Source organism: Erpetoichthys calabaricus, chromosome 18, assembly GCF_900747795.2.
Source record: "Erpetoichthys calabaricus chromosome 18, fErpCal1.3, whole genome shotgun sequence".
Lineage (NCBI taxonomy): Eukaryota > Metazoa > Chordata > Cladistia > Polypteriformes > Polypteridae > Erpetoichthys > Erpetoichthys calabaricus.
Genome location: NC_041411.2, coordinates 49,177,381 through 49,199,267, shown reverse-complemented (window position 1 = coordinate 49,199,267; position 21,887 = coordinate 49,177,381). Strand labels below are relative to the sequence as shown.

Here is a 21,887-nt window from a genome sequence, read left to right as displayed (position 1 = left end):
ATGGTTATCTACTGTGTGAAGCTTGTTGTGGATCTAAATAAATAAAGTTTCATTCTGGAACCTTCATGTGGATTGGTCTTTTAGGAACCAATAATGGTTCACCTATGGCGTCACTCTGAAGAACCACACAGGCACCTTCATTTTTAAGAGTGGTGGACAACACAGGCTAAATCCAGATTTTCTTAATCTGTTTGTATTGTCCTAGGCAGCCTACCATACATTAAAGATTTCACTTTTTTTTACATACAGTATAAGAAAAGTTTTTCAAAGCACAAAAAACCAACTTCATATCCATAGAACCCTTCCCAGAATGAAGGCTTGGTCATGTAATGGAGCTACGAGGAACCACACAACCCAGTAAAGAACCATAAAAAGCTATTAAAGAACCAGTATTTTTCAAGACTGTACCATATGTTCATGGTTATTCACTATATGGCGCCTGTTACAGATCTAACAAAATAAGGGCACTTTGTGGAACCTTCATGTGGATAGATCTTTTGGGAAACATTGGCTTTGCTCTAAAGAACTGCTCTGGCACCGGTAAGTAAAGGAAACAGTAGACTTACTGGTGTTGTATGGCTTGGAAAAGTAAAAAGGAGTCACCCAGCTACAACACAAACAATGGATGATATTAAACACAGGCAAAGAGGCTTTGTGGAGCCACAGGAAACAAAGTTAGAAGAAGAAGAAGATGGTGACGATTAAAAGAATATTATAAAAATGTGTGAACTTACAGATGAGACAGAAGGTATAGATCGTTGGGAAAACAAAAGAGGAAAGCTTGAGAGGCAAAAGTAAATTAAGCGTGAAGGATAAAGTGACAGAAGCACAAGGGGGGGGGGGGGGGGTATAGGTGGTTGTCACAGTGACCCCAAGTACTGTACAGTGTAGTTCCATGATTAAGAGGGTAGCGCTTGACAAATTGAACAGTGCCCAATAGTGTAATGGGTTGTGTTCAAAGTAATAGACATTAAACAAAGAACAAAAAAGGTTTCGTTTTAAAATGTGCTACCACGCAGTCCTTGTAGCGTATTTTAAAATATATTTAGTTTGCTGAGTGTGGGTGGATACTCCTCGAAATAAATGTGTGAATGTGAATGATTGCGCAGTGCACTCTGCTTTGACAAAAGATAAAATGCGCTACTTCCTGAAAAACAAAACGCCACACAGACTAATATTTTCAATTGCAGCTGCTACAGCTGAACGAGTTCACTGACAAGTAGGCCGGTTGGAATGAACTATTTCTGCTTCAGCGGCATCAGCTGGGCGGGCGGCACGACGTTAGGTTTCAGATAGGACGGGGCGTAACCTCTGAGCCGGCAAAGCAAAGCAAGGCGTGTGCGGCTGCAGTCTTCTCACTTTCTTTCCTTCACTCACCCGACTGGAATCGACTTCATCTTTTTAAAAGTTTAGAGTAGGAAACTACTTTTTTGTCAACCTAATACGACGACAACTAGAGGCGCAAGTTTACTTTCAGTAAGTATTTTTTTTAATTTGGTTGACCATCCTGGTCATATCTCTGTGTAAGTTGGGACGTTGTCTGGTCGCAGTGCGGAGCGCAGGTGTTCGTTCCGGATGAAAAGACTGAGTTCTATTTATTTTAAAATGCGTAACAGCCTTGCGCCCGGCAACACGGTTTCGAGATAAACTATCAAGAACGGGGCGTTATGTGCACGCCATCGCGGAGTGGGAGGCTGAAGAGAAACGTGTACGGGAAGGATACCAGCAGTCACTCGCCCCTGCCTTAACTAGACTACCAATACAGTGGTTGTCAATCTGTGCGGCGGGCCCACCTAGGGGGGCACGAAGATGTGAAAACAAGAATCGAAAATATGAAAAATACATCTATTGAAACCAAAACAAATTCACTTCAACCACATTCTGATACTAGAAAAATAAATATAGACTTCGATAAAAGTTAAGTAGGTATAATAAAATATGCATCTATGATATATCATTAATTTAAAAAGAACAAATTTGTATTAGTGGGCTCCTTTCAAAAAAAAACTTTAGGAGGGCGCAAGTAAAACTGTTATGAAAACTCGGGTCGCAAATACTTAAAGGTTGAGAAACGCTGAATTAAGCTGTTTAAGAAAATGAATACTGGTGATGATTCTTAGTAGGAGGCTTCAGACAGTGATGAAGTAGCAGTGTGTAAATCGGATCTCCGCAGCGCCAGGATCTCGGGATTTGCTGGACGCATTTCAGTTTCGATTTCTTGCACCACCTCACAGCGATCGAGTGTGAATTACAGATAAGCGTCTACCAAAGCACACGACCCACCGAACAACGCCGAGTAACGTGAGTTACGTAAGCGGGGGTCTCACGGGTCGCCAGAAATGTAGCATTTTAACTTTGGGAAGCCACATGACGTTTGCCTGTACCACACGTACAGGGTGGTCCAGACCTAATTATGCAATTCTTGCATTGCATTAAAAGTAGCATAGTTGGATCTGGACCACCCTATAGAGTCAGCGGTGGGTAAACAGGCACGCCTCATTGGGAATTTAGACTTCTGTGTAGATACACCAAAAATATTTTTACTTAATTGTGTTATGTCAACATTTTATACAAAACTGAGTGTAAATTGTAAATAAAAGTATTTTGTATTGTCTCTTTAAATGGCTTTTTCAACATGAGTTCAAGTTAGATCAAATACATTTTATTATGTTCAACTAATTAAACTAACACAACCCCAATATTTTACATTGCTGGATTTAATATCTCCAATATATATATTTTTAATAGTACAAACTAAATGGACTTACATAAAAGGTATATCATAGCATTTCGTCTTTACTTAACTGTAAATAGCACTACTAATGAATTACACCTTGTGTAATAAATATTCAGACTATATCGGTACTGTTAAGTTTGTAGTCATTCACTTATCACCGCATTAGGTCGTCTTCATCATCTTTTCCCAATTCTATCTGGGTTTGATGTTCTTAATCAACCTTCTTCATACAGCTCAGTCCTGCACCTCCTTGCCAGCCAATTCCTTATCCTTCAGATCTTTTACTTTATCCATCTGCCTCCACTTCAGCCTCCCTTTCTCTTCCCCTGCTCTTCCTTTCCCATCACTCCTTTGCCCATGTATTCTTTGTCTCTCCTCATCACTTGTCCATACTACTTCAGCCTACTTTCTTGTACTGTCTTTGGTATCTCTCCCACTTTTGCTGTACCCCAAATTGTCTCATTTCTTATTTTTTTTTTTTTTTTTGTAACTTCTCACGTCCTTCTCATTCATTCTCCAGTGCTCCCTTTACTGCTCCATACACCATTGCTGGTCTTAAAAACCTTTAATCTTTGCTTTAATTTTCTGATCACACAATACTCTTGATACCCTCTGTGGGCTGTTTCTGGATGTAATTGTCCATCTCCAGCCACCACTGATCCTACATATTTAAATGTCTACACTCTTTTCAATAATTCTCCCAAGAAGGTTAACTTCTGAATTCTTATCATCATTAAACCTCATATGTTCTTCTTCCAATTTATCTTGAACCCTCTGTCTTCCAAAGCCCTTCTCCATTCTACAAACTTCCTCTCTGCTTCCTCTTTTCTGGTGCTACACAACACAATGTCATCAGCAAAAAGCCTGCACCAGCGGGGTTGGTCTTCTGCCCCGTGGCTCAACACATCCATAAGCAGATCAAAGAAGTAAGGACTTTGAGAAGATCCCTGGTTCAGACCTTCTCTAACTGGGATCTTGTCTGTTACCCTAATGCTGCTTTTAACCCGAGTCCTCACACCCTCCTACATATCCAGGACAATTCTCACATACTATTGTGGTACTCCTTTCTCTCTTATGCATCTCCAGACCTCTTGATGTGCCACTCTATTGCAAGGCTTTCTCCAAATCAATAAACACAATGTGCAAACCTTTGTTTTCTTCATTGTCTCAATGCAAAGATTGCATCACTTGTGGATGTGTATAAGAGTGTGGAGAAAAACAAGTGTGGAAGCCTTGGTATCTAATGCCCATGCTAATGAAGCAATGAAACACACCAGAGCAATCACAAACACCTCTGATGCCAATTATCAGAAACATTATGGTGCCTTGAAATGGGGGACCATGTAGAAAAAGTGTTGTCATTTCTACATTGTCTGACTGAAATGTACACAACGAACCTTAAGTGAAAGTCTGTAATGTGCACTTTAATCAGGTCTGAATTGTTTGATTTGTCATTTTAAACTGTGGGGCAAATCAAGCAAAAATGTATCTTTGTCCCAAACATCATGGAGGGCACTATACAGGGTATGTTAACATCAATTCATGGCTCTGTATGGAACTTGTTACAGATCTAAATAATAAACATTCTATTGGTGACTCTTTTGGAAACTGAAAATGGTTCCTTTTTGGCATCACTCTGTAGAACGGCTCTGGCACCTTTATTTTTCAGAGTGCTTATGGCCTATATCTGACCGGAAGAGCAGGACATACAGTATGTGGGCATAATGCAGGATATGACTCATCATTAACAAGTTTGGCAGTTTGTTCCTTAGTTTTTCTATTTTTTTTATAGTTTTTCTGAATTGCGTTAGACAAGTTCCCTAACAACACTTGTCAAAACAAACATACAGGTTTCTTCACCACATGCCCTTACCTGGGCACAGCAGACCACATTTCTCAGTCTTTTCTTTAGAAATTGCAAATACTTCAGTACAGATGAATATATGACAAGTAAAATTATCTATAATTTGGACAATTCCCAATTGTAGTTGTCTTGGTGATCAAAACTGATTATGTTGCTTCTCAGTTTAGTTTTACACTTTAAAACATGTTGGAATTCTCTCACTGTGTAAGCCACCTCATGCACAAAAGTTCGTCTGGTTGTCCAAATCTGTCAATCCATGAGAGTATTTGCAGTGACATAGAGTTACTGTAGTGTCTCGTAAAGTGAAAGATTGGTCCTCTGGTGAAACCTGAACTTCACTAACAACAAGTGGAAGGCTTTCCCATTGTTATGGAGGTGTTGGGTCATTAATTCCAAACTTGTGACCTCGCTGAAACTTTAGTTGCACTTCTTTAATGAATCTGCAATCGCCACAGGTTGTCCGGCAAGAGCAGTTCAGGAAGCAAAAGTGCCCATCATAAATTTATTGAAAGTGAAATTCCAAGCCACCCACAAATCCAGAAGTTCTGTTGTATTCAAGATGTTGGTTACATAGACATACAAGATTATGATTCTTATCAGGGGAATGAGATACCAGATAAATGATTTGTGATGTTATATATATATAACTAGGGGGCTTCGCCCCCTGCTCGCTTCGCTCGCCAACCCCTGGCGTTGGGGCATGACAAAGAGTGAGATGTATGAATTAGATATAGAATAGTGTGCAGCTTTGGATGATGCGCATAGAAATAACAAATAGAGTGTTTGGCATATATTAATGTTTTATTGGAATATTTCTTTGTATACAACATTAGTAGTAAAGATGGTGTCTTGTCCTTGAATGAGTCTGTAGGAGAAATATTCTTTCATGGATACACGTGATCGTCTCTGTGCCTGATGTTTTTTAAATCTTGAAATTGTAGCACTCCATCCTTCCTGTCCAGTTGGAAATCATATGGGGTATGTTAAAGTATCAAGAAGCGGAAAGCAAATGTCTATGCGTTGGAATGTAGGTGTGTTGTTTTTATCATGACGTAAATGTAGAAGAATATCTCTGTGAAATGGAGGCTCACCATCTTTACTTTGAAAGACAATTGCCACTTCATTAACGACGGGAAGATTGTATCGTCTTGGATCTTGTTCTTTGTCCTTTATCAAGACCAAAGCAATTGTAGTTGCCGCTATACCTTCTGCATTTGCTTTTGTATTTGCCTCCTTTTCAACTTCATGTAGCATTTTTATAGACTTAGCTAATGGGTGATTGTTTATGACATGAGTGACGTTTGTCATCATAAGCTCTGTGCATTGTTTGTTTTCAGGAAGGTTCATTCGTTGATAGTAGATTTGTGCATATTTGCGTTGTTGATTTGTTTCAGGGTGCACTGTTCCAATGCGATGCAATATTTGTCCACATATGCGAAAGCAGTATGGGCCATTGCCTTTTGGTGGCCTGATATGTACTCCGGTAAATGCAAAAGCAAATGAACTATTGTAAGATCTAATGCAGTTCATAAAGTTTTTACTTTCAGGCACATCGTTAGTTAGAAGCTTCTGTAGATATTCAGGATATGAATGTAAAGGAGGCAGTCTAATCTGCCCTTTTTGACAACAACGTGTAAATTCATTATTTGTATTGCCAGTTGTTTCTTCTGTGAAGTTAAGTGAATGACAATGATTGCAAATGACATTCATTAATCCTAATGAATTTTCCTCAATACTGGATTCTTTATTGAAGGCGTTTTCAGCCATTTGGCGTAAGCGTTTAGCAGGTGTCTGGCGTTGATGTCCGCTACGGGCATGTTTTGCTTTTTGCGTTTGATTGCCTTTTTGTTGCATGTCCATTATTTGTGACGCGCTATTTTTTTCTTTTATTTTATTCGTCTCCGCTTTGCGCAAAGTCCGTTTCAGTCTACGTCGTGCATTGTTTGTATCGAGCCTTGTCCGTTTTTGTATGTCGGTCATTTGAGCTTTCTGCTTTTCGAGTCTTGCTTTCTTTTTTTCTGTTAGTTCATTTGCGCGTTGTACACGTCTCTGTTCATTTATTCTGTCTCTTCGCTCCCTTTTTGTATGTCTGAGACGCGAGCTCTTTCGGTTTGAAATCGTGCTTGTTTCGATGCAGCACTTTGAGACGCGCGCTGTATGCGTCTACGTTCATTGTGTCTGTCCATTTGGGCACGTCTCTGTAATGGTGTCACTTGTGCTTTGCGTTTTTTGATCCGAGACATTTTTTCTCCCGGTGTTTCAGAAGCCCGTTTTATGCGCCGCCGTCTGATTGTTTCTTTTGTGTTCGTGTGTTTTGTTCCCGTTATCCTTTCCGAATCGTTTTGTACCCGTGACCGTGTATTCATGACTTGTTTCTTTCTCAGCATGCGAAATATGGATAAGTAATAAGGAGGATCGCACTCACTGTTAATATGTAGCCTTTTCTGCAGTTGAACGGTTAATAGTGCTTTATTGAAAGGACATCCACCTATGCTGACACCTATGCTGCCTAGTGTGAAGGTGTCGACGTTCACTTTAGAATATGTGGCTTTGGATGTCACTTCTTATGGATGTTGGGGGGGGGGGGGTGATTGTTGTTGCGCGAGCGTCTTCTTTCTTTTTGTGTTCCTGTGTCTTGTTGAATCCCCCTCTTTGTGTGTGTCCCGTCCCTTGCTTGTAGGGTCTGTGGGGTGGTTTTGTGTTCTTTTTTTTTGTCTTCCATGGGCTTGTTGAATCCCCCTCTTGGTGTGTGTCCCGTCTCGTGCCTGTAGGGTGGGGGGGGGGTTGTGCCTTGCTGTTGTGCGCTCGTCTGTTCTTTTTTTTGGGGGGTTTAGTTTCGTGTGCAATGTGTTTCGTGCTTTGTCCGCGTTTGAATACTTTTTTATGTGCCTTTTCATTTTTTCGGTGCTTGTTGCGCCTCATTTCTGTGACTCCTTTTTTACGTGCTCACTCCTTTTTTCTGTGGTCTTGTCCGCCTCTCGCGGCCCCTCATCCGCCTTTGTCGCCCTCTTTTGTCCGCCTTTCTCGGCTCCTCAGCCGACTCTCGCGGAGTCTTTTTGTGCTCCTCAGCCGACTCTCGCGGACTCTTTTTGCGCCTGCGCAGTACGTCTTTTTGCGGCTACGGCCCATGGCCGGATGTCCCTGCGTCCATCCGGTTTAGCATTCTCGGTTAGTAATATGGATGTGTGTCTGTGTGGAGTCTTTCTTATGGACCCACCACAATTGTATCTCATGAGACTTACAAGAGATTCTGAAAGTGCTGGGTGGTATACCGGTTCATACTAGAAACCATTTTTTATTTTTGTTATGATATGGATTTTACTTGTACTGCAACACCGGTTTAAATAGCCTAAACAACGTTCGGAACGTGGCGCAGCGGGAAACTGTTTAAGGGAGTGACCTTTTTCACTGCTGCTCCGCTAAACACACATGCAATGGAGTACATGCGTTAGTGGAGGTATTGAATGGTGAAAATGGACAGAGAACATTCCGAAACTGAAGCTGTACCAGACGATAAAATTAAACATGATGACACGGAAGAACTTTTGCCGAAAAAAGGAGCCGTGTCTGTTGTCTGGAGATACTTTGGTTTGGTTTTAGAAGGTCAGATGTGGACCATTATGTTCAAATGTGTGAATACTGTTTCTATACTACTGGCTGATACTGCAAGCCAAGTTGTACTGTACTTGTTTTATTTTTTTTTTCAATACTGTATAATATACCTGGGTACTGTGTAATAGGGTGACGACATGTTGACTTTATTCTCATAATTTGTCATTAAAGTAGAACATCATAAACTAAACTTCATCTTAAAATGAATATTTAATTAACTAGATTTTCTCAGACCCCATCATAAGTTATATAGCATATTAAATGCTTTGTGTTAAGTGTTCCCCGAGCCACGTTAAATCGGTACGTGCTTCTTAAACTGACTTCCTCTTGTTCTAAAAGGAGGCGCAGGCAGCGATCACCACACAGAATACATTCACTTCATGATATTCCTGCTCCCTGAACATTTAGAATGCTAAGATAAATACTTGTTATCATTTTCATGATGAAATGCATTAAAGCATGTATTAATCATGTGAGGGCACGGTGGCATGAAGGTTGCACTGCTGCCTGGCAGCAAGGGGGTCCTGGGTGTACCCTGCCTTGAATTTGTATGTTTTTCTGGTGGGTTTACTCGGCGTGCTTCAGTTTCCTTTCAAAGTCTTGTAGGATGTGGGGTTTTGTTATGTTATATTGACCCTGCTAGTGTATGTTTTGCTCGTATTAACCCTGCGATGTGCTGGCGACTCGTTCAGGATTTGCTCCTGCCTCGCACACAATGCAGGCTGGGATGGGTGCAACCCTGAATGGATGACATAATTAAACATGTATAACAAAGATTTTTTTTAAAGTTCTGAACACTCCATGGTCTAAGTTTATAACTAGTTTTAATTTCACACAGGCGTTTATCGTGTGGTGATTGGATATGTGGAGGAAGAAAAAGGAAAGATAGGAACTGGGGGTTTGGTACGTCAGACAGAGACGGCACACATGCAGTAAAGAAAGCCCGCTCAGAAGAACATCAATTGAATTCTGTGTTCGTGTCACCGACCACCAGATCACGAACCCAACATTTACACAATATTTAAGTTAAACCTGTGCTATAACCATTCATACGTTCAATTTTTGGAGCCTCGTCACACCTGCCATAAAGTTCTCTACACTGAACGTACACCTGGGGACCCCTTACTGTGGGGGAGCAGCACTACCGCCTCACTACCGTGCATGTTTAATACCTGCGTTAATGCATTTCATCATTAATATATCAAGTATTTATCTTAGCATTCTAAATTTTCAGAGAGCAAGAATATCATGAAGTGAATGGATTCTGTATGGTGATCGCTGCCTGCGCCTCCTCTTAGTGCAGAGGAAGTCAGTTTAAGAAGCACATAGCGATTAACAACTGGGTCAGGGAACACTTAACACAAAGCTTTAAATGTACTACATTAACTTATGATGGGGTTTGAGAAAGTCTAGCAAACATTGATTTTAGGATGAAGTTTAGTTTACGACATTCTACTTTAATGACAAAATAAACTATGAGAATAAAGCGGAAATGTCGACTTTATTCTTGACATATAGTTTTTTTTTTTTCTTCACTGTGTCTGTAGTATTTTTTCTTCACCGTGGCCCTAAATACGTTTCCGTAGGGTTATACCACAAATAGCACCATAAATGCAAGTTGCAGTTTTATTATTTATGTACAGTGGTGTGAAAAACTATTTGCCCCCTTCCTGATTTCTTATTCTTTTGCATGTTTGTCACACAAAATGTTTCTGATCATCAAACGCATTTAACCATTAGTCAAATATAACACGAGTAAACACAAAATGCAGTTTTTAAATGATGGTGTTTATTATTTAGGGAGAAAAAAAATCCAAACCTACATGGCCCTGTGTGAAAAAGTAATTGCCCCCTTGTTAAAAAATAACCTAACTGTGGTGTATCACACCTGAGTTCAATTTCCGTAGCCACCCCCAGGCCTGATTACTGCCACACCTGTTTCAATCAAGAAATCACTTAAATAGGAGCTGCCTGACACAGAGAAGTAGACCAAAAGCACCTCAAAAGCTAGACATCATGCCAAGATCCAAAGAAATTTAGGAACAAATTAGAACAGAAGTAATTGAGATCTATCAGTCTGGTAAAGGTTATAAAGCCATTTCTAAAGCTTTGGGACTCCAGCGAACCACAGTGAGAACCATTATCCACAAATGGCAAAAACATGGAACAGTGGTGAACCTTCCCAGGAGTGGCCGGCCGACCAAAATTACCCCAAGAGCGCAGAGACGATTTATCCGAGAGGTCACAAAAGACCCAAGGACAACGTCTAAAGAACTGCAGGCCTCACTTGCCTCAATTAAGGTCAGTGTTCACGACTCCACCATAAGAAAGAGACTGGGCAAAAACGGCCTGCATGGCAGATTTCCAAGACGCAAACCACTGTTAAGCAAAAAGAACATTAGGGCTCGTCTCAATTTTGCTAAGAAACATCTCAATGATTGCCAAGACTTTTGGGAAAATACCTTGTGGACTGATGAGTCAAAAGTTGAACTTTTTGGAAGGCAAATGTCCCGTTACATCTGGCGTAAAAGGAACACAGCATTTCAGAAAAAGAACATCATACCAACAGTAAAATATGGTGGTGGTAGTGTGATGGTCTGGGGTTGTTTTGCTGCTTCAGGACCTGGAAGGCTTGCTGTGATAGATGGAACCATGAATTCTACTGTCTACCAAAAAATCCTGAAGGAGAATGTCCGGCCATCTGTTCGTCAACTCAAGCTGAAGCGATCTTGGGTGCTGCAACAGGACAATGACCCAAAACACACCAGCAAATCCACCTCTGAATGGCTGAAGAAAAACAAAATGAAGACTTTGGAGTGGCCTAGTCAAAGTCCTGACCTGAATCCAATTGAGATGCTATGGCATGACCTTAAAAAGGCGGTTCATGCTAGAAAACCCTCAAATAAAACTGAATTACAACAATTTTGCAAAGATGAGTGGGCCAAAATTCCTCCAGAGCGCTGTAAAAGACTCATTGCAAGTTATCGCAAACGCTTTATTGCAGTTATTGCTGCTAAGGGTGGCCCAACCAGTTATTAGGTTCAGGGGGCAATTACTTTTTCACACAGGGCCATGTAGGTTTGGATTTTTTTTTCTCCCTAAATAATAAAAACCACCATTTACAAACTGCATTTTGTGTTTACTTGTGTTATATTTGACTAATGGTTAAATGTGTTTGATGATCAGAAACATTTTGTGTGACAAACATGCAAAAGAATAAGAAATCAGGAAGGGGGCAAATAGTTTTTCACACCACTGTATATAGCTTAGCTTGAAGCAAGGTCCATATTAATGCAGTTTGCCTAAATGATGGTTCAGTTGGTAAAGATGTCATCACCAAGTTGCACTTGTTTTATTTTATTTTAATTTGGCGAATACTGTACTGTGTAATGCACCTGGGCTTGAAATCTTGAAGTAATAGTATTATTACTGGAAGTTGCACTATTATTTATTTTATTATTATTTATTAGTTTAAATATTATGCAGTTTAATGATGGTAAAGTTGTTGAAAAAGTCACTTTTAATGTGTCAGTGGACAGAGATTGTTAACATTAATAGAAAGTGTAGTTGGTTTACAAAACATATTTACTATTTATTCCTTTTCTAAGACATGTTCAGTGCAATACAACTTTTGACAAGCACTTCTGGATATTTTACTAAGTCTAAATGCCTCTTTGGATGGTTGAAAATATGTTGTCAAAATTATACTGTAGTTTAAGTTGTTTGCAAAATTTGTTCAATGAAAAGGCTCAATATTTTGACTGCAACTGTCATGCAATGTGATTCCTTCTCTTCATTAGTGCCACCCCCTTGAAAACTATCACTTTATGGGGCCATGCAAACCTGTATTAATACTTGTGTGCACATTAAAATGTCTTTTTTGTACAATGTACAGTTCTCATGACAGTGGAATAGGTTATTCTTAGCCAGTCTTCTGCAGTAATTGCAGTGGAAAATGTGGTTAACATCCACTCATGCATGGGAAAAAAAATATCATTGAATACCGTGAAACCGAGATCATTTAGAAAAATACCGTGATATAGAATTTTGGTCATACTGCCCAGCACTAGATTCTCATTTAGATTTAATTTAAGAATCAACTTTGTCACAGACTGAAACAGCATGTTAGGTTTTGCGAGGTCTGTTTCTAGTCTTGCTTTAATCTTACCTTTTATTTATTGGGCTGACGCCTTTATCCAAGATGACCTACAACATTTGAGATACAGTTGGTTTCTTTTCTTTTGTTTTTCCAAATGGAGCACAAGCAGGTGAAGTGATTTGCTCATGGTTGCATGGTTTCAGTAGTGGGATCTGAACCAAAGCTTACTACAATGCTACACTACTGATCTCTTTCAAGTCTTCATGTTTTTTCAAGAATGTGCACAATCTAACTGAAGCAATATAAATTACAGCAACTAATAAAATTATTCAGAAGCAAGGATTACAGTTTTGTAATCGCAGTAAAGTGTTTTATTACCACAAACAACTGTCCATACATTTGACTGAATATCAGTGAGCACACAATGCAAACACTTTCAAATTTCAAAACAATGTCCAGACGCTATTTGGAAGATTTGAGCCCACTGTGTGACTTTTCCGAGGTCTCTGCTGAAACTTAAGAGTGAACACTGCGTGAATATTGGAGTATTCTTTCACAGGAAAGAAAAGTCTGAGAAGCAGAGGTCTAAAGAAAATGTCCCATTTTGTTTCTTCTGATTTCCTTATTGTCTAGGAGAAACCAACAAGATATTAAGGAGATTTATTTCATGATTTTTTGGGGGGCACAGTGAATGAAATGAAACTGTGACTTGCTTACTGACTACAGACAGACCCACCATTGAAGCACAGAGACCTTCAACTTCAACAGATTTCTATGGAGAAAATCGTCCATGCTTTACATAATACATGAAAATTATGAACGTTCATTGGTCAGCAAGCCCCCCAAAACACATCATTTTTAATCAGTCCCTGAAGGAAGCGCTGACACTAAATGTACCCGATTAGCTGTTACTGTAAGTTACTCATTGGTCTGCTTTCTTTCCTCTGATTGAACCCCTAGGAACTGGTGGAATTGTTTTGTATAAGGAAGACAACTATTGAAATTGTTCAAGTAAGGTTTGTAATTTATAAAAACTACACATTTTGAAATTTGTCAATAATCCCATTTTGTGTAGCACAGTATATCTTAGACCATTGGAGAAGTAATTAGTGGGCTTATGGCTGCAGCTACAGGAAATCCAGTTCTTTCAGTTTTGAAGAGAGTGCGACAGAAAAAGAAATCGGACAGTAGACCAATGGCAAAAAATTTGGTTGGGAAGTTGAATAATAAAAGCATGTCTTTTATTTGTGATATTAACTGGCTCACTCGTGCTAATGCTGTGACAGCCTTTGAGTAACATGCCTGATGACGAAGCTGGGATGTCCAGGGCAGCATCGTGTGGCCAAGGGGCTGGTATAGCACCCTTTGTGAAGTATGATAGGGTGTGCAAGAGTCCCCAGAGTTCAAAGGAGCATTTCAGTCAGGGGGTTCTTAACTTGAGTGTTGCATCATGGTTGCAAGAATCGCGCCACTGTAAATATTTGTAAAAAATGTAGTTTTTCCCTTCTTTTGATGCACAAGAGAATGAAATCATCATTTAGATCGCTAGCTTCCACCTGTTCAATAAGTCACAGAACTCCCTGTTCAGCTCCTTCTTCCAAGTGAAAGACACTTGTAATTAGAAGGCCGCCTCCTTCAACTGTTGACGCCCTCCTGCCCCACCTTTTAATGCCAATTAGTCATTTGATTACTCATAGTTTTGGCATGATTAAAGCACGGTCCTGAATCGAAACACAATACACGCATTGCATTTCGCTTAGCAGCAGCTATGCATCTATGAACATGAACTAAAGTGCAATGCGCTTTTGTGTTGCATTTTAAACTGACACTAAAATAGCATGCCGTAGTGAAAAGCAATCGATCGTTTGGTGGATACAGTTTTAATTTTAACACGATAAAACCTACCAAAATTAAATGTCCCACGTGCATATGTGTTGCATTTCAGCTTAGATAATACATCAGATTGCAACCTTGGCACTAATAATCTTCCATACTCACAACCTGGAATAGTAATGTAATATGTACACACCCTCTTAGAATGTCCCCTTACTCATGTGTGCCTGACAATATTCTAAAAACATCACACATTTTGTATTCATAAACTACATAAAGTGTAACAAATTTGAAGATAGTATAGTAGGAAGTTACACTTTCTGTATAATATGCAAGCACAAATACACAATGGCGTTCAAAGCTTGTTATGAACTGTGGATCTCGCTGGATTATGACATGGGGACCAATGGAGACAGTAAGCCTAAGTGTTTTATCATCGTTATTCTCTTTCACCAGCCTTTTTGAAGGCAGCTAAATACTTTTGATCGACGGTGCAGTATTTTCTTTTTATTCACAATTTTCTTGTATTATTCTTGTCTTGTTTGAGAACTTTTTGTGCCTGTGTTAATTCCTGCCATGCACCTCATGCTGTTGGGTTTGGCTCTGGTTGGTTGAATGGATTCAGTCCTGAGTGAAGTGATGGCGTGAAAACATTGTTTCAAAATGAAGTGTGCTTCTGGTTATTTGTGCATGTCTAGAATCTATATTACTAAACGACAGTTTAATTTATGCACGGCGGACGCACCGAAGCGCATGCGCACTGTGCCGCAGCGCCCCAGAGTCAAACACAGCAGCTTCCCAGAGTCAGTAGGTGGCGCCCAAACAACACAACTTGTAAACTAAACTTGCTCTAATCCACTGTGCCAGCAGCCTGTGTGGCATGTTTTAATCACATAACCGTAATTCAGTAACAGAGAAACAAAAACGAGACCGCATGGATAAAAACAATAAATGGAGACTCCTACAACGCGCCTCACAAACACCAGAAGCAAAGAAGTCACGGCTCCAAAACAAAACACAAAACCGAGCCCGTATGGATGAAAACAATGAACAAAGGCACATACAACGTGCTTCTGAAACACTACATGCAAGAGAGGCACGGATCCAAAAAGAAACTGCAGAAGGGCTACATGTTGTTGTCAAAAAGGTCAAGTTAAGCTGCCTCCTTTGGATAAGTAAAAGCTTTATGGAATGCATTAGATCCTACAATAGTTCATTTGCCTTTGCATCTACCGGGGTAAATATCAAGCCACCACCTGGGAATGGCCCATACTGCTTTCGCGTGTGTGGACAAATATTGCATCGGATTGGAACAGTGCACCCTGAGCCAAATCACCACAATGTGCCCAAAATGTACGTGTTCGATCTAGAGGACGCAAGTTTATCAACGAATGAACCTTCCTAAAAACAAGCAATGCACAGAGCTAATAATGAGAAACGTAGCTGAAGTCATAAACAATCACCCATTAGCAGCCTCTATAAAAATGCTACATGAGGTTGAAAAAGAAGCCAATACAAAAACAGGGGCGGACGGTGTGGCACCAACTAAAATTGCTGTAGTGCTAATAAAGGACAAAGAACAGGATCCGAGACGATACAATGTTCCCATCGTTAATGAAGTGGTAATTGTGCCTCAAAGTAAAGATGGTGAGCCTTCGTTTCACCGCAATATTGTCATGCATTAACGTCCTGATGGAATCAACCAACCTAAACTTGATACTTTGACATACCCCATTTTGTTCCCAACTGGCCAGGAAGGATGGAGTGCTGGAATTTGCAGATATAAAACAAATCAAGCACAGAAAAGATCACGGGTATCAATGAAAGAATATTTGTCCTACACACTCTCAGTGAGAGATGAGTTTAATCCATTAATCAATGCAGGAAAGCTAACTCAACAATACATAGGTGATGTTTACGTTCGAGCACAATCACATGATCTCCAAATCGTGATGCGGACGTGGTAGATCACCCTGCTGGAAAGGCGGTTATTATGAGTGCAGCGTGCACGGCGGGTTGTACAGTATATATGCACAGATGCCAGAGGCAACAGGCAAGTCGTTCACACTACCACCGCTGCCAAAAGCGAGACTGCATGGATAAAAACAATACACGAAGGCGCCTACAACGCTCTTCTGAAACACGCCTCATGAATTGTACGTCAACGTCGCCGCCATACTGTGAGTGGCACTGTGGACGCACCCACCCTCCATAAAATTTTTCATCCCTACAAATATCGGAGGGAACAGAAAGTGATTGCCAGTCTTGGATTTGCGATTCTTTCGAGAATCGCAGAGTTGCTGGTATTAAATAATTGTTAATAATCTACATAGATATACAGTACATAATAAGCTATTAGAAGTGGTATGTGTATAAGTTGCTCACACAACATTTTTAACAAAATTCAATATATCTGTACATATGAATGAATTGCTTGTGCTTGAATAGTTAAAAGAAAATGTATTTAATAAAGTTGCAAGTTTAAAGTGCATTTTGTAACATGAAAGTTTCAGATTATTATTATGTAGGAATAGATAATTATATTGCATAATAGTAGGTAGTGTTCACAGGGAGATGTACAGCACATTCAAAACCTTTTTGCATTTTGTTATGGCACAGCCTTGTGAGAAAATTATTTAAATTTGTTTTTTCTTACCTCAAACAACACTCGATACATCAGAATGACAAAGCAAAAACAGGGTTTTATGAATTTTTAAAAATGAATTGAAAACTGAAATATTACACTGACACAAGTATTCAAGCCCTTTGCTATGACACTTACACTTGGTGCATCCCATTCTATTGGTCATCACTGAGATGTTTCTACACATTATATGAAGTCCAGCTCTGGTAAGTTCATTTGATTGGACTGATTAGGAAAGGCACACACCTGTCTATAGAAGATCCCACAGTATATCGGAGAAAAACCAGCCATGAGGTCAAAGGAACTGCCTTCCAGAGCTTAGGGACTGGATTGTGTTAAGGCATGGACATGAGGAAGGCTGAAAAAATACAACATTGAAGTCCCTAAGATCACAATTACTTCCATAATTCTTAAATGGAAGAATTTGGAACAACCATAATCTTCCTAAAGCTGGCTGACCAGCCAAGCTGAGCAATCGTTGAAAAGGGCCTTGGTAAGAGAGCTAATCAAAAACCCCATGGTTACTCTGGCTGAGATCTAGAGGACCTGTGGGGACATGGGAGAATCTACCAGAAGGACATCCCCCACTGCATTGCTCTACTGATCTGGGCTTTATATGCAGAGTGGCCAGACAACACTTGAAAACTAGCCTTGGACTTTGCAAAAAAGAATGAACTTTCAGAATACATGATTCTCTGGTCTGATGAAACTAACCATTGAACTGTTCGGCCACAGTTCTTAGCATTGTGCCGTTGTATGTTTTTTTTAGTGGCAGGAACTGTGTGGCTAGTCAGGGTTTAGAGAAAGCTGAACAAAGTACAAGTACAAAGATATCCTTAAAAGGAAAACCTGCTCTTGAGTTCTCTGGACCTTAAAATGGGCCAAAACTTTACCTTCCAACAGGGGAATCGCCCTAAACACAAAGCAAAGGCAACACAGGAGTAGTTTAGGACAACTCTGTGAAAGGTTCAAGTCTGGGCCACTCAAAAACAATCTGAACATCTCTGGAGAAACCTGAAAATAGCTGTCCACCAACAGTCTCCATCCAACCTGGCAGAACTTGGGAGGATCTGCAGAGAGGAACAGCAGGAAAACCCAAGCCAAAGTGTGCAAAGCTTGTTGCATAATACCAAGAAGGTTTCAACAAAGTACTGGGTAAAGGGTGTGAATACTTGTGCCAGTATAATATTTGAGTTTTTGTTTGTGGTAAATTTGCAAAACATTCTAAAATATTGTTTAACTTTGTCATTTTAGGGTTTGAGTGTTGCTTGATCACAGAAAAATAAATTTAAATGATTTTAGAACATAGCTGCAACACAACAAAATATGTAAAAAGTGAATGGGTCTGAATACTTTTATATAATAGAAAAACGTTTGCTCATGCCAGCCCAGTCTTTAGCCATTTCTACTGTTGACTGTCCTTCCTTTTTTACTAACTAACCACTCACTACATGGAGATGTAGTGTAATGAGTGTAGATGTTGTCAACTAGCCAGAAAGAACACGCTTTTGAACAAATTCACAGCAAATGGGAAGCCAGTGCTTGGGGGCATGTAATCAGTGTAGGTAGATGGGTTTGTGGAGTTCAGTTAAAGAGAAAGAACCCAATGAATTTAAAAACACCTTTAAACTACTTTCACAAAGATGTTTATCAAGAGTTTGAGGAGAATGACACGTTCATAAAACAAACATTTACAAAAAAGGTAAAGTACCAGGCTACGCTGATCAACCAACATTTACTTTATGTCTTCAGAAAGCCACTCTCTGTTTACCTTAGTTAATCAAACTCAAAAACAGTGTGCAGGTATACTTATAGTTTGTATTGAGTCCGACAATGTGAATTAGTTGCCTTCATAACTTACTATAAAGTGCTTGATCGAAAGTTTAAAGAACTTGTCTGCTCCTAGAACAGATAGACACTCATACATTCACATTATGAGAAGGATTTAGGAGTCATAGTTGAGATAGACACTCGTACATTCACATTATGAGAAGGATTTAGGAGTCATAGTTGACCAGATACTTACCAACTGCCAGACAATGTTCAGAGGCCATTAAGGAGGCTAACAGAATGTGAGGTTATATAGCACCCTGATGTGTGGAGTACAAGTCCAAGCAAGTTCTGCTCAAGCTTTATAACACACTGGTGAGGCCTCATCTGGAGTACTGTGTGCAGTTTTGCTCTCCAGGCTACATAAAGGACATAGCAGCGCAAGAAAGGGTCCAATGAAGAGCGACTAGGCTGATTCCAGGGATACAGGGTTGGGGTAAGATTTAAAAGAGCTGAGCCTATACAGTTTAAGTAAAAGAAAATTGAGAGGAGACCTGATTCAAGTGTTTAAAATTGTGAAGGGAATTAGTCCAGTGGATCGAGACTGTTACGTTAAAATTAGCTCATCAAGAACACGGGGACACAGTTGGAAACTTGAAAAGGGGAAATTTCACACAAGCATTACGAAGTTTATTTTACACAGAGAAGCAAAGACACTTGGAATAAGTGACCAAGTAGTGGGGAAGACGTTAGGTCTTTAGGGACTTTCAAACCTTGATGTTATTTTGGAGGAAATAAGTGGTTAAAACTGGTGAGCTTTGTTGGGCTGAATGGCCTGCTTCTCATCTAGTTCTAATGTTCTAACATGAAAGATAAACATTTTATAGGCTAACTGGAGTAATAGGGGACAGACCGAGTCTTTTATTGATCTGTCTGAACATTTCTGCAATCAGAGTGCCATGGAGGTGTAGTTAGTCAGTCATTTTCCAATCCAGTATATCCTAGCACAGGGTCATGGGGGTCTGCTGGAGCCAATCCCAGCCAACACAGGGCGCAAGGCAGGAACAAACCCCAAGCAAGATGCCAGCCCACCGCAGAGCTGGAGGTGTTGTGTGTACTTCTAACTCCTCATAAACCCTTGTGAGTAGACTAAACTGAAACAATTTTCTCAAAACAAAATCTGAGAAAAGTCACCAATAATAAAACTAAAATGGCAATGGCCAAAATTCTTAAACTAAGACCATGCTCAGCTCTATAGGGTCATTTAGCCAAGCTAAGTCCAACTAAATATCATGTAATGCCCGCTCATCCATGCTGTCAGGCTTGACCAACACATGGAGTGTCAGGCAGAACTTTGGTAGGGGCAAACTTGTCACGTACCTTTTTAAACATTACAACATAATAAAACAGAAAAGTGTTAACAGTAAGAATTACATGCACACCCAGTGCCATATTTATATACTGAGAGAGAAGTTGAGCTCATGTGCTAATATCATGTTGACACACCCACCACACAACAAACCACCTGGATTGGAACCCGAGTGCAGCGGGTAACACCTCAGCACCACACTGGACCCGTGTGAGGTTTTTTTTTTTTACAGTGGCTGGAGTGCCAATCCTGCCACCAGCCCCCAAGCTTTCCCTGTAAGTTGGAGGACCTGCTTGCAGGGCTGGATGTAGATTAATGTCATACCCAGGACGAAGCAATTGCAGGCTAAGGGCCTTGCTCAAGAGTCAATTCTGACGTTTACAGGATTCGAACCATCAACCTTGCGATTGTTGGGGCAGATCCCTAGCCTCAGAGATATTTATATACCAGTGTTTAAAAGTTGTCAGAAATACTGGAGCGGTGCTAGAGAAGAGTCACCATGGTAAAAGTGCAACTCTAATGAATGTGAAGGGTAGACTCATCAAGTCATTGATGGTGATGAGATGGTGGTTTTAATGTAAGTCCATCTGAGAGATGCTTAGACTTGGAATTAAATAATTAGCAATGTATTCAAAGTCTACTGCTGCAGTGTTGATGCCATATTGATCATTTCATTTTATTTTGTCATGTCTGTGTCTTCCATGCTATGCCAGTTTGAGAATTATTTTTATTGTAGTTTCTGCTCCTGGATTATTATCTCTGTTTTTGCCCCCTTCTGTCAATATTTAAGGTGGGTCAGTGCTTATGCACAATCCATTTTAACGATTTGAATGAACGCGCTCCTCAGGTCTGGACCCAGGGTTTATATTGATTCTGTCACTTTGTAAAATTTTATAACTTCTAGAATATGTTTAAAGAGTCTACCACAATATCTGTTAAAAGTCTCTTAAGTTCATACCACACATGTTTAGTTAAAAGTGCAGGTGCCTTGTAGCTTGCAGGACAGTTTGAATTAGCAGGAAGAAAATACAGCCAAGTTTAATTTTGCATTCAGTTTCATATTGATTGTTTTATTGTTCCTGTGTTTTATTGTTTCAATGCTAACTACTTTTATTGTTTTATATTTTTCCCAAAAATAATATGTCATGACTCGTTTACTCCAGACCAGGTTTGTTGGAGCCTATCCCAGGTAACATAGGGCACAAGGCAGGAACAAACCGCTAGTCCATTGCAGGGCAAACACACATACACCAAACACACACTGGGTGTTGCCAATTCACCTAACCTGCATGTCTTTGGATAGAAGGAGGAAACCCACACAGACACGGGGAGAACATGCAAACTCCACAGGATCAGGAGGACCCTGATCTCCTTACTGCAAGGCAGCACGGCTACCACTGCTCCAACATGCCTCCCCAAAAATAGTTTGTTTTGTCCATTGTCAGGAGAACGCACTGTTTTGAGAAAGCTGGTACAGCAATACATATTGCATGTGAATTAAATGTATCATTTTATACCTAATAAGGATATCTAATGTTTGGAATAAATAGGCAGTAAAAATGTACCTTGCCTCAAGCAGCATTATGAAAAGTATTGTGATTGTTGCACTCACCAGCAGAAACACCCCTTTGCTGTTGCTGGTTTCACACTTGTATTATTTAACTTGTCAGTCCTGACATAAAAGGTATAATGCTACTGGTTCAACTTTTAGGACTTTATCACAACTTGGACCCCCCTAGCATTTCAAAAGCCTCCCTTACAATTTTGGTCTGGAGCTGGAGCTGGCTGAGACTAAACTTAAATTAAATGACAGATGGAAATACGTTAGGTTAAGAACTAACCTTTTTGAGAGTAGTGAACAAACTCCTTTTAAGGAAGGGTAAGCATTTGGCCTGTAGAAGAGTATGCAAGTGTAAGCAGCGGGAAACGTGAGAAAGCCCACCGTTACACAAGATCTTC

General features: G+C 40.0%; 1 protein-coding gene across 1 annotated transcript in view; it reads left to right on the top strand.

Annotated features, from left to right (window-relative positions):
• Positions 1 to 1,280: 1,280 nt before the first annotated feature.
• Positions 1,281 to 21,887, top strand: part of LOC114668772 (N-acetyllactosaminide beta-1,3-N-acetylglucosaminyltransferase 2-like) — a 67,781-nt gene continuing 47,174 nt past the window's right edge. Inside the window, exon 1 of the mRNA XM_051921502.1 lies at positions 1,281 to 1,476. The gene's annotated coding sequence lies outside the window, so the exon portion shown is untranslated. The remainder of the gene's footprint in view (positions 1,477 to 21,887) is intronic.